At 44.2% G+C, this 14,356-nt stretch overlaps 1 protein-coding gene across 8 annotated transcripts in view; it reads right to left on the minus strand.

The window, feature by feature from the left end:
- The window catches only part of Hivep2 (HIVEP zinc finger 2), a 189,590-nt gene that overhangs the window by 151,069 nt on the left and 24,165 nt on the right, over window positions 1-14,356 (minus strand). The window lies entirely within an intron of this gene.

Below are 14,356 nucleotides of genomic sequence, written 5' to 3' on the forward strand. Positions count from 1 at the left end.
AACCAAATTTTTAAGCGTGTTAATCGCACATCCAAATGGACAAGAGTCACAATTTTTCTTGTCTTTCTTTGGTTCTTTTTATTTGTACGTGGCATATGACTGTGTGTGTGCTCGCCCACACCTGCACTTGTGAAACTCAAATCCTCATCAAGTCCCTTACCCCCATCCCTCACTCCAAATTTTCAAGGAAAGGTCTTTTGGCCAACCTTAGCCTCATTATTTTAGCTAGAACTGGCAGGCCTGTCTCTACCCTCCCAGATCTGGGGTTCCAGGTGCACACTCAGCTCTAGTATCAATGCTAGAAATTTGGACTCATAATCTCATGCTTGTGCAGCCATTGCTTTACGGAGTGAGCCACCTTCCCAGCCTCAGACTATCCCTCTTCAATGGTGATCTGGTGGGATTTGCTCCATGGTAACTCTTGCTCTTGGATCTTCATGCCTCCAAAACAGCCCAGAATAACACCTTCAACTGTTGTACCCCAGGTTCTTGTCATCGCAAACCATATGTCTTCATTAACTCGAGACAATGCACTTGAAATTGATGAATGTAGCATCCACTTAAACAGACCTGCTCTACTACAATGGTACCCTGCCAATATGATGACGAGGATGAGGACAAGGACGAGGACGAGGACAAGGACGACGACGATGATGACGACAACGACGATTCAAGACCTTCTGGGCACCATAGCTAGAGCTAGAGCACCACACAGTTTGAAAACAGTTGGTCCCAGCTTTTGGCTTATCGACAGCATAAGAGCGTACAAGATGAATGGGAAACTGATGGATAAAATAAACATGGGGAAAGAAACATGTCAGCAATGAAAGCAAGCGAGGTTGAATAGCCAATTGCTGAGCGACCAAAATTGCATAGAACTTCTTCTTCTTCTTCTTCTTCTTCTTCTTCTTCTTCTTCTTCTTCTTCTTCTTCTTCTTCTTCTTCTTCTTCTTCTTCTTCTTCTTCTTCTTCCTCTTCTTCCTCTTCCTCCTCTTCCTCTTCTTCCTCCTCTTCCTCTTCTTCTTCCTCCTCTTCCTCCTCCTCCTCTTCCTCCTCCTCCTCCTCCTCCTTCTTTTTCTCCATCTCTTCCTCCTCCTTCTCCTTGTTTGTTTTTTGTTTTTCAAAACAGGGTTTCTCTGTGTAGCCCTGGCTGTCCTAGAACTCACTCTGTAGACCAGGCTGGCCTTGAACTCAGAAATCCACTAGCCTCTGCCTCCCAAGTGCTGTGATTAAAGGTGTGCATCGCTACTGCCCAGCTTCAAGGAGCTTCTAAAGATCCATTCATGGGAGCAGTCAAGAATCAGATCTTTTCCAGATGGTTTTCTATTATAATAAATAATTTAAAAGACTGTGCACCCAGACATAGGACTTAAAACTTTGAATGTTATCCACTATGTGCCAACATATTAAGGATGCTTCAAACAATAGTCTGAAAACCAATTTCCTTCAGGCCAGAGAGCAGAGAGCATGCTTTCTACAATTCTGCCCTTGCCATTGAGCCATTGAGCGTGTGTGTGGACATTAAAGACACTGCTTCTGCTCTCGTCCATCAATAACGATACCATTGCTCACGGGTTCATGAGTTTTCTTGCCCCCAGTGAATTCAAGAAACCTTAAGTAAAACACATAGCTTCTGGGACACAGTGTCCTCAAAAAGACATCATTTAATGAAGTCCCCAGCCAGTGCAGGAATCAAAAGGTTCCCAGCATTCACTCACTGACTCTGATAACTGATTTCCAAACTTGCTAGAAGGTGGAAAACCACTTGGGGTGAGGGTGTAGGGACTCTTAGGAGCTGTTTTCTTTTTTTTTAAGTTCTATCATTTTCAATACCTTCTTGGAGTAATTGATAACCATCCCTTACATCTCTCTCTCTCTCCCTCCCCCTCCCCCCCCCCTCCCTCTCCCTCTTTAGTTTTTCAAGACAGGGTTTCTCTGTGTAGCCCTGGCTGTCCTGGAACTCACTCTGTAGACCAGGCTGGCCTCGAACTCAGAAATCCGCCTGCCTCTGCCTCCCAAGTGCTGGGATTACAGGCGTGCGCCACCACTGCCCAGCTTAGAAAAAAAATTAAATCGAACTGATAACATGGCAGACTATTTCTACGCCCTTCAATACTGCTGGTGAGGTCAATTATAAACTTGGCAATGACAACTGCCTTACAGTAATCTGCTAGGCTCCAAAATAAAGCCTCTCAGGCGTATCAACCTGCTAATTCCATAAAACCATGACTATTCCGTACAAGAATTCATCAATGACCAAATCTCCACACCAAGCAAACTCAAATCCGCGTGCCATGAGACTGGATGGTCCAGGGCACAGCTATCTTCCCTAAGCCACTCACTCACACCCGCAGTTTTAAAGTGCACAGAAGAATGGGATGTTAAAGACTGTTCATTTTATCCGCTGCCACACCCATCGCTTCCATGGGAGGTCATATACACCGCCAAATCACATTGTTTGAATACAGGCAGTTCTCAACTTACAAACACCTGACAAAAACCAAAAATAAAAGCAGCTGCTGCCAACACTATCAGAGGCCTGCTATTACCCCTGGGGACAATCAGCTGTCATGAAGAAATTGGAAACCTTTGCAGAGAGGTGACGGAAGAAAGATCGAAGCAATAAAAGCAGGACTAGAAAGGAAAACCACACTGAACAGGTGCTTCACCTCAGCAGTACATAATAAACCATGGGTGGGTGGGTAGGTAGGTGAGGGAATGGGTGGATGGATGGATGGATGGATGCATGGATAGATAGATGGATGGATGGATGGATGGATGGATGGATGGATGGATGGATGGGTAGATGGATGGATGCATGCATGGATGGATGCATGGATGGATGGATGGATGGATGCATGGATAGATGGATGGATGGATGGATGGATGGATGGATGGATGGATGGATGGGTGGATGGGTAGATGGATGCATGGATGGATGGATGGATGGATGGGTGGGTGGATGGATGGATGGATGGATGGATGGATGGATGGATGGATGGGTGGATGGGTAGATGGATGGATGCATGCATGGATGGATGCATGGATGGATGGATGGATGGATGGATGGATGGATGCATGGGTGGATGGGTGGATAGATGGATGGATGGATGGATGGATGGATGGATGGATGGATGGATGGATGGATGCATGGATAGATGGATGGATAGATGGATGGATAGATGGATGGATGGATGGATGGATGGATGCATGCATGCATGCATGGATGCATGGATGCATGGATGGATGCATGGATGGATGGATGGATGGATGGATGGATGGATGGATTTCCATGTTTATCTTCAGAATTCCATCCTTGTTACTTGGCCCTTATCCTGCTCTAACTACAAGCTAACAAACCTCCTCAGGATCCTGGTTCAAGAACTTGAGCTAAAGGAAACTTCAACCCAAAAGCTGTGATGAATGCAGGAGAGAACCTGCGCTCAGGACCGACCCACAAAGGTACATCTGTCAAAGCTCAGGTGGCGAGCAGATGACAGAGAAAGAGACACACAGAGTAAAATTTGGGATTCTGCTGGAATCTTCTTCATTTAAGGAAGCTTAATTATTATGTAAGAAGGCAGAGAAATGAGGCGTCTGTGTAAGGCAGAGACAACAAAGGTGAGACTACTGAGGAAGCTGATGCTAGATCTGGCTTGGCATGAGTCTGGCATCCTCCCCAAGAGCACTAGTTTGACATGTTCCTCAGACTTTACATGGATGGCTTCGGTGACTTGTTCTAGACACCTGGAGCCCAGTACCATCTCAGTTCATTTACACTGGGTACCACTACTTTATCCTTAACCTTCTGAAATTCTTACTTGTTCCATCCCTCAAACTTATCTTCCTCAGCATCCTCTTCCCAAGAAAACTCAATCCCAGGGGTACAAATCTCAGAGGCATTAAGGGCCTTTTCATTCAATGACGTTGACTGAAGAACCACCAGTGTATTCAGTAGTCCAGCCTATGCTACAACTAATTGCTCGCTCAGACCCTGTTCATTCCAGACCACCATTCTGCACCCTACAGAGACCATAGAGCAGTTGGTGTGAGGAGAACTTCAATAATACCCAGCTCTTATTCAGCCCTATAATGTGCTCCTAATTCTGTCTGTAATAGTCACTTCCTAGGATGCCATCTTCCAGCCCCATTTTTCCTTCCAAAGATGTAAACCATACTTCAAAGCCTGTATCTTCCATAGAATCTTGCCCGCTTCCTTCCTGTAACTGGTCTTGATCTTTATCTATGAACCTGCAGCTGTTTTTCGCCTCCCATTCCTTCTCTGAGCATACTGAGTTCCTTGTGCATGCATCACTGACACCAGCTTGCACAGTCTCTGAGGATGAGAACAACACAAAAGTCGCTGTTGTGCCTGTATCCTTCCTTAACCATTGCCAGAATCGGGCCAGGTACTTAGATTGTCCTTTGCTGTCATTATGGTTGCTGTTCAGAAAGGAAAAGAAATGATTCGGGCACAAGGCAAGCTTGAGCGTGTAGTTTTGAATAAAATGAAATACAACAATAGGAGACCTGGAGCTAAATAATCTTCTCTTTCCTGCCCAGTGAGTCAATTCAAGTCTAACTGGTAAGATGTAACTGTAAGGAAAATACTCTGTTCCAGGTTTTTCACTAAGACATAACTGTGTACCTATAGTAAAAGACTTCTCACCTCTTCCTCTCTCTCTGACAGAAATACAAGTTCAATAATCACCTGACAACACCATTCTGCACCAACCAAAGAGCCAAGTAACCCAAAACAGTTTAGCCTATTTTACACATTATTTGAGACAATTTTTCAGCCAAGTGTGGCGGCACACATCTGGAGTCCTAGCTACTCAACAGGCTAAGATGCAGGATCACGTGTATGCCAGTATGTTCAAGAGCAGCTTTGGTTTTCTTTGCCACGTGAAGCTTACAAGTGTGCTCGCACTGGTGTGAGCTTTCCTAATTAATATGTATGCTAACACATCTACTTTTAATAGATGTACCATGCTCCGGGGAAATCATTATGATCTATTAAAGGATAATTAGATACGTAAAATATGATCCAACATTAGCTACGTAAAAAGAGACATCTTTAGATCTATATGTGAAAATATTATCTGAACTTTTTTTGAGGACTGTAAAATAAGCCATGTTTGTGTAAGGTAAGGATGTTGTATATTGAACAGTGATCCTAAATGCATTAGTATTAGAACTACATGCATGGGGATTTGTAATCCAAAAATTACATGCTATATGTTCTAAGACAATGTAAATAGAAACAAGGCATGGGAGAGAAGAACTATACCAACGAACATCTAAGAATGAAAAAGGTACCAAACACTCATATGCTAAAGTATTTGAGAGCATATGGACTAAAACACAAAGGTACTTGCACATATCTTCAGTTAGCAATTTCTCCGGGTCTTTAATGTGGCTGTGGATGACCATTCCAAACCCATGTGCTTATTTCAATTCATTATGAGAGTCCTGTAAAGACTCTCGGACGAGCCGCACCTCCATTACGGTCTGGGAATACAACATCCCGTGGAGCAGCAGCCCACGGCTATCTACTGAGGCCAGCTCGGGGGCCCCTTCATGCTGTTGTTATGCTGTTGTTAGTCTCTTTGTTTTCCAGCTGTCCCACCTGGCTTCCATGTTTGTTCTGCCTTCCCAATGTCTTGGCTTTCATGTCTTACTTTCTGACTGGGTAGGTTCTTTTCCAGCCATGGACTCTGCGCTGCCAGTGGCACTCTTTCCAAGTGCAATGCCTACACAGTACCAGTGTTCTCTTGAGAATCAGATCACGAAACCTCTGAAAACTGAGCCTGGAGTAAGGGCAGACATGTTGAGGGGAGGCGCGGGAGCTGTGATAGATCACTGCGGTTGAGAAACCATCTTACGCTTGTCCATCTTTCTGGATGGGACAGCCCAGTATCCAGCTGAAATGTGGTGACTTGGAATAATAATTTAAACAGATGATCTGGTTTGGGCTTTTCTGAGACAGGGTATCATGTAGTCCAGGCTGGTCTCAAACCCTCTATATAGTTAAAACTGGCCTTGAGATTTTCATTCTTCTGCCTCTCAGCAGCTTCCCTAGTGCTGAGATTACAGGCACGAGGCACCATGCCCAGTTAAACAGATTTTCTCCAACAAGTCCGTCTCCTCTTCTCCTACTTCTTTGGAGGAAGGGAGAGGAGGAATAGGAGAAGGAAGAGGAGGAGGAGGAAGAGAAGGAGAAGGATGAAGAAGGAGAAAGAAGAAGAGGAGGAAGTGGAAGAAAAAGAAAGAGGAAGAGAAGAAGAAGAGGGGGAGTCAAAAGAAGAAGGAGTCTTAGCAGCAAAGTCACTCAGGGTATAGGACAGAAGTGTCATTACTGCTTCTCAAAGAGCAGCCCTCAGAGCAGCTGCATCCACATTGCCTGGCTTACTTCTTAAAGTTCAGGATTCTTGCATCCCAACTCAGACCCCCTGGATCACCGGTGTAATTGAACCTTCAAACCAAAATCCTAGAAGCGGCTCTAGAGAGACTGCTGGCCGTAACACAGCTCCAAGTCTCTGATATAAGCAGCCATCCAGCACTTCCTATAGCTGTCAGTCTAAACTCTGAAGCCCCATGTCCTCTACTTAATGATCTCTGTATAGCCTTCACAGAAGGACAGTCTCTGCAAGCCACTGGATAAAATTAATTCTTAAAAAAAAAAAAAACTCAAGAAAATAAAGATCAAAGCTAGCCTCTGCCCAGGGCGCTTCCATTTCTAATGAGTACAACACAAAGCACAGACATAAGGGGGAAAAACTTAAAAGCATCTAGAAGCAACATTTCAGGGTATTGCAGGGCATAGCGGGTACATACACACTGAGGGGGGCACAGCCAAAACCTGGCAGAGTGCTGTTAGGACTCAGAAAAGAAGTTTCCCAGGCAAGACTGGAGCAGAATTTAAAGAGGGAGATTTTCAAGCAGGTCTTGAAGAGATATGGAGACTGCCAGAGGACACTGAAGATCAAGGAGAAAATATGTATAGCCGTGTCTCTTGGTACCACAGTCAACACAAAGAGAAGAAGTGTCCCGCAGGACCATAAAAAACCAAGATACTGGCTTAGGCACAACACCCTAAGAAGAAGCTTTATAAATATACATTATCTTTGGAGGCAGACAGGCAGTACTGTTACCCCCAGCCCATAGGGAAGAAACTAAGGCTCACCTGAAACCTTTAAATGAGTTACTGGAGGTCAGGGATAGAAATTTCCTTCTAGTGTGAACTCTTTGCCCAGCCCAACTTATCCCTAGTAGAAGCATTACATCACACATTCCCCTTCCAAACAGTAAACCACACTGTTGCTTCTTCTTCCCATATTAAGAATCTAAGGGAGAGAAAGAGAATGCTTCAACGTGTGAACATCCACACCTGTACTGGCATGAGTGGGCTTGCCTGCCTGAGTGTGCACATGGAGGGGTGTGTGTGTGTGTGTGTGTGTGTGTGTGTGTGTGTGTGTACAAAGGTAGAAGATATCTGTAACAGACTATGCATCAGTTCTTAACAGCTTACTGAATTTCCCAATTTGTTTGCTAGCAATTGTAGCAAACTATATTGAAAAGTAAAAGCCGGTCAAAATATCTACAATCTATGATCAAGAGAATTATCCAAATTCGTCACCGTGGCTTCGTCCTTGGCACGCTTTCTCCCTCTGACTACACAGTCCTATATGATAGCCACAAACACCTTACTATTTTACATTTTAAACTTAAAACGGTGGTGAATAAAATTCAAAATTTAATTCCTCAACTGCAGTGATTGTCGTGTTGTAAAGGCCCTTAAAAGAGTCAACGACTCTCATCTCAACCAGAGCAGATGCAGGTTATCTCCACCTCCATAAAAAAGGTGTTTGAAGAGCAGTGCTGTGAAGTGTCTTTTGTTCTGGAAATATACTTACAGATCCAAATATATACAATGATTTTTGTTTCTATCTAAAGACGGACTTTACTCCCTTCCACTAAGCCCTCCCAAGCCACTCTGCTCAGAAATCCCGTATCTCTTTAGGTCCTGGGAGTTCTGGCTTTGTGGGCATTTCATTCTCATTCCCAGGAGGACACACTGCTCTACGTCTACTACAGTCAGCTCTCGATGGCCACTGGAAGCTTATCTGAGCACACTGAGTTCTATCATGGGGAATCTTATAAAGTCAATAATTGTGAGTCAGAGCTGGAACAACCTACAGAAAAAGAAATATTGATATAAAGGAAAGATGTCATCCACTTAAGACATTGTCACATGATCCACCCATGAAACCATGCACAAGAACAGAGCAATTGAGTTATTACACACTACAGACACACAGACACATACAGATACACACAGACACAGACACACACACACACACACACACACACACACACACATATACTCATCCTAGTTTGCTTTCTGTTACTGTTATAAACATTCTGAACAAACACAACCTGAGGAGGAACAGACTTATTTCAACTTAGATTTCTGCATCCCCGTCTTTGATAGAAGAAAGCCAGGGCGAGAACTCAAGCAGGAATCTGGACTCAGGAACTGAGCGGAAATCTGAGGAGGAGGCTGCTGCTTACTGGTTCACTGCCTCCCTCTGGCTTGCTCAGTTAATTTTCTTATACAGTGAGAGCCAGCCCACAGGCCTAATGAGGACCCCGCCCACAGTGGTCTGTGCCTCCAGCCTTAGCAAGTATCCCACAGACAGGCCCACAGACCACTGTGACGCAGAGAATTCCTCAGCTGAAGTCCCCTCTTCCCAAGGGACCCTAGTTTGTCAACTTGACAAAAATCAAACCAGCACAAGTCAGGTTACAGTTTTCGTGCTGGGCTGCAGTCCCAGCTATCCTGGGCCACAAGAAGCTTGAAGTCTTCAGCTGCAGGCTGAAGACACCGAGGTGGCATGGTAAAGTTTGGTGACCGTTCCACGAGGCAACTGCTTAGATGGAAACACTGCTTGGTCTACACGTCTAAAGGAGAAATCAAGGCATTGCGGAAGTGAGAAGGAAAATGTGCTCATTCGCACATGCCAATCAGAAAAGCACTGTCCTGTTACCCATGATAGGATACCACGGTCCCTTACCCCACGGCATGGCAGAACCAGCGCTCGTGGTGCCCTATAGGACCCAACTCCATAGCAGGGACGTTTTCAATCTGATTCTCAGTTACATCACTTACAAACCTCAAGCCTGAAGATCCCGATGGCAAGACTTTCGCTCTGATTGCTGCTTCTAGACCACAGAAAGAGAAAATTCCCTTCGTAACATCAACGGGACAGATCCCAGGTACCTGAAATAGGAGCAATTATCTACTTTTTAAACACAGTGAGAGGAAAATCCCACATCAGGAGCCACCGGATGGAAAGTATTAGAATGGAAGGTTAAGCTGGTCCTACTGCATCTTTCTCCTTATTGTCGAGACAGGCCAGCATAACACACTTCCCCGCCCTTCAAAGTGCACCTAGGCAGTTTCCCACGAGCCTGTAAGCTAGAGATACCTACAGGGTCACCTCAGACCTCAGAAGGGAGCTTCACAGGAAATAAGGGCAAAGCACCACACTGACAGCAACTCTGATTACAAATGAGAGATTGCAGATAAAGATTTAGGTGTGGGGAACCAAGTGCAGCCTCCAGAGGAAGCGAAACCTACAGGGGAGCAGAAGACACCTCATTTTCCACTCTGGCCCCATCCCCACCCACACCTGCATTTCTTGGCTTACTCATGGCCCCTCCTCACTGGGAACACTGTTGACTGTTCAAAGGACCCAGCAAAGTCTCAGCCTCACCAGTGCAATTCCCCACCTGCAATCACCACTGCACTGTAACCCCAAAGTCGGTCAGATGAGAGCCCTGAAATGCTATCTTGCCTTTGATATCTGCATCTTTACTTTTTTAAATTAAAATATAATCACGTCATTTCCTCCCTCCTCTTTCCGATGCCTCCCATGCCTCTGCCCATCTTGCACTCGCAGCTTTTTTTTTCATTGCAATTGTTGCCTATCCACGTGTATAAATTGACAAATGCAACCTGTTCAGCCCATTTAATGCTATTTGTGAGTCTATGATTTCAGGGAGGGGTGCATCCCTGAAGAAGACTGACTATTTCTCCTGCTCTCAGCACTCCTTGGTTGCCTATAGTTCTTTATCCATGAGATTTCTCCTTTCCAAGGTAGCATGTCTGTCGATGCTGTACTTGTTCGGGTCCTGTTTAGGCAGCCATACTGTTGAGGCATCATGGGTAAAGCTTCCCTGTCATTTCTGCGAAATCTCACAGACGATTTCCTGCTCCTCTGGCTCTTAAACCTGGAGTGACCACAGAAAACAGGAAACTAACAAGAGTCTATGGTGTATGTGGGTGGAAGGGATTGTTAGTTGAGGAATAAGAAGGAAACCAATACAGAAAGAGAAGAAGAAAGGATTAAATTAACAGTGAGCATGTTTGAAAAGCCATATAGAATACTACTGTTATATTCTACATGAAATGACATATAGCACATATAAATGTGTGTGATTTAAATGAAGTCATGCATTTTGGGATGGCAATGCTCCCCCCTAAGAGAACTATACCTTGTAGAGAGAATATCTTGTGTACTGAATGGATGCATCACCTATCAATCAAAAAGCCTATGACCTATAGTTTACACAGGAAATGAGAGGTAGGACATCTGGGAAGAGAAAGAATTCTGAGAAAGAGCCACGTGAAAGATTCACCCGGGGGAAAATGTGAGGAGATGAACTAGTGGTAGCGGGGCACAGGTAACCAGATATGTGGCAGAATGTAGGTTAAAATAATTGCGTTATCTAAGTTTTGATCTAGCCCAAGTAGAGCCTAGTTATATGGCCAAGATATTTGTAAGTATATTTTGAGTCTCAGTTATGTTTCTGGGAGCATGGGGTAGGAAGCAGAACCACACCTGAGGGCTACACTACCATCTAACAAAATCCCCAATGTCCGGTGGGAAACTTTTCCTTCTGTCTGTGTCTATTCTTCAAGGGCTCCTAGGAATTGCCTGGTGTTTGCAGTCACAGTGCAGAGAGATGTGGAGCGGATGCTCACACACTAAACTCCAGTGCAGCTTCTTGGATGAGAATCTGGACTCCACCGTAGACTGATGTAAGACGCTACCCAGCCTGCTTAGACTCCTGTGCCTCTGGTCTTTCAGCTGTTCACCGTGGCATTATGCCACACAGCATAGGTTGCCCACCTATTGTAAAACATGAGCACATTTCTATAGGTTAAGATTCTGCAATCAATGGCTTCTTTCAAGTAACAACAAGCCTTGTGCTTCCATGTCAGAGCTCCGTCAAACACCACTTTGATGGTACTTTACAATCAATGAAAATTGGGAGCCATTACATCATGTGGTTTTAGTGAAGATTCAATTTGCAAATTTAGGCAAAATGTTTATAGAGCAGTCATCCTTGAAAAAAAGATGCTCAGTTACTATCAGGGGTTGCAGTTGTTGTTTTTGTGTTTTTTGTTATTGTCATTATTATACTAATGACTATGAACATGGACAGAATCATAAGGGATAATCCTCATATTTTTACTCATAAATTGTGCATTCAAATGAGGGTTGGCCTAGGGTACAGTGGTGAAGCACAAGAGTTTGAGACCAGTCTGTAAAACTCACAGAGACCAAGTGTCAGAGAGATGAATAGTAATGAGTTTCCAGAGATAGGAAAGCTAAATCCCTAATCCAAACATGGCCCCAGCACCTGGCACACTGCCTGCTGCACAGGAAGGTTTCAGAAGGTAACTGATGACCAAACAAATGCGCTCCTCCTACCACAACTCCCTACCTCCACTGTCCAGAAATTTTAAAGTCCTAAGCCATATCCATCAAGGCTCAATTTGAATGTTGTCCTCTGTGAAGAAAGGAGGAAAAGAAAAAGGAAAGGAAATTTTTTTCTTTTATTCTTACCCATTTTGTCTTCTTCCTAATGCTATCCATTTCACTTGATTTGGAACTTCCTGGGCAGAATAATACTGTGTAAGAAGAGTTACTGCCTCTGTTGATACTACATGCCACAGAAGGCCTTACATAAGAAATCCTCTCAAATTGAACCTTGAGTCCTGTTTACTTATGAAGCTATATCTACACACACACACACACACATCCTAGCCCAGCCTGTCCCCCCACCCCCCAGAATATATGTGACCTTATTTAAAGAGTCATTGCAAATGTAATTAGTTAAGATGATGTCATCCTGGAGTGAGGTTGGCGGTGAACCCAGCGTGCCTGGTGTCCCGAGAAGACATTGAGGATGCATGTGAAGCCAGGGGACAGAATGATGACAAGCCAGGGCATGCCCATGACAGCCAGCTGTCACCAGCAGCTGGGAGAAGGCTCCAGAACACATTCCTCCTCCTGGCCCCCAGAAGGCCTCAGACCTGCTGACTGACTTCACATGTTCAGACGCCCTCAAGAAGCCAGGGGGAACTTACTGTTTCAGCCTCCTCTGTCTGAGGCCCTTCATCACAGCAGCCTTAGTAAACAAGTGCCCATCTCCGCTTGCTAAGTATGGGGTCCGTGGCTCCATTTCAACGTCTAATTTCTCTTCTGATCTCAGCTCATATTCAACTTTAGTACTGCAGTATCTCAGGAGCAGCCTGGTACCCTCTTTTGCCCCCTACATTCCCATCTGCCACCATCAATGGGCTGCTGGGTCCCACGTTTCTACCTCAACTCCTCCTCACCCAGACAGACTCGGCTTGGTCGACTGACACTGAACCACTAGCCCACGTAGTCACTCAAAGCCACCTTAAACCCAGCAAGGCCAAAGCCAAAAGCCAAGATGCTCCTAATGCTACTCTGCCTTCAGTGAGGCCTGTCCCAGTACATGGCACCTCCAGCTTTTCCGATGTAATAGTCACAGACGTAGTGCGTATTTAGGGCTGTTTCTCACTGTATCCAACTCAACATGAAGTCCTGTAAGACTCTCCTTCTAGTAACGACTGAAATTTCTCCTCTCTCCCCACCTTGCCCTAGTCTCCTCCTCTAGCACTCTACTCAGGTTATCGCAGTAGGTTAATCCAGTGCTGTAATCCGGTCACTGGGTTCCAACGGTCTTGACTAGTTCTGTATTCACTTCAAAAGCAGACACCAAGAAAAATCTCAAAATACAAGTGTGATCCTTTCACCCCCTGTCTGGATAACATCTATGGCTTTCCACTTATACAGAGCAAATACCAACATCCTAACATGGGTTTATGAGGTCAGGATAGAACCAAGCCCAGCCTCACCTCCCTGCTCCCAGATGCTCTGGCCACAGTTGTTTTTCTTCTGTCTTTCATCTGTAATTTCACCCATTCCAGGGCTTGTGCGCAACTGTTTCCCTCAACTCTGTGAACCCACCAGCCTGTTTCACTCTTACCTTTGGTAAAGTGTCCTTAATTCTCTGTCCAAACACCAAACTCACTTCCACTTCCGTCACAGTGTTTCGGTGTAACTTGCAATAACATATGAGTGTCCCCCCGCCCCAAACATGGGTTGAAACCAGAGCCAGACTTATCTCCACCTGCTACACCTCAACTCTTAAATCAGTGCCTGGCACAGAAAAAGACACTCAACAAACACTTGTAAATAACTTCAGGTACAGCAAACAAATGTGTTCAAAGAATACACTGGGCGGTTGAAGAGATTACTCAGAGGTTAAGAGCCCTGGCTGCTCTTCTAGAGGTCCTGAGTTCAATTTCTGGCAACCACATGATGGCTCACAACCATCTGTAATGGGGGATCTGATGCCCTCTTCTGGTGTGTCTGAAGGGAACAACAGTGTACTCACATACAATAAATAAATATAAAAAAAAAAAAAAGAAAGGAAAGGAAAGAAAAGTAAAAGAAAGAAAGAAAGAAAGAAAGAAAGAAAGAAAGAAAGAAAGAAAGAAAGAAAGAAAGAAAGAAAGAAAGAAAGACAATGAAGACACTGGCTCAAATTGTATACATTGTAATGCAAATTTTCTCCTTAGAAAGATGTATATAGCATGCTTTAATTTTCTCCAAGTCCCTGCCATAGCACAATAAATATAAAATAAATGTTGTTTTGCAGTAGTTTTATATAATTTAACTAGATTTAAATGTCTTCTCCAATACAGTATTATTAATAATTACACAAACTTAAACAGCTATTAACTTACATCACTGTTTCAAAACTTCAACAAGATTAGTCAATTATTTCTCCTACTCTTCTAATAGCCTAGATACATAAGTGAATGTCAAATAGTAACAGTTTTCAGCATGACATGTTACTATGCGTTGTAACACTTTCTCCTCTAGAACATCTGCCCGACATGGAAAACAGAATAATCTTAAAAACTATATCGGCATAAGCAAAAACGGGACTGTTATGTCAGTCAAAT

The sequence above is a fragment of the Apodemus sylvaticus genome, chromosome 23 (genome assembly GCF_947179515.1).
Source record: "Apodemus sylvaticus chromosome 23, mApoSyl1.1, whole genome shotgun sequence".
NCBI lineage: Eukaryota > Metazoa > Chordata > Mammalia > Rodentia > Muridae > Apodemus > Apodemus sylvaticus.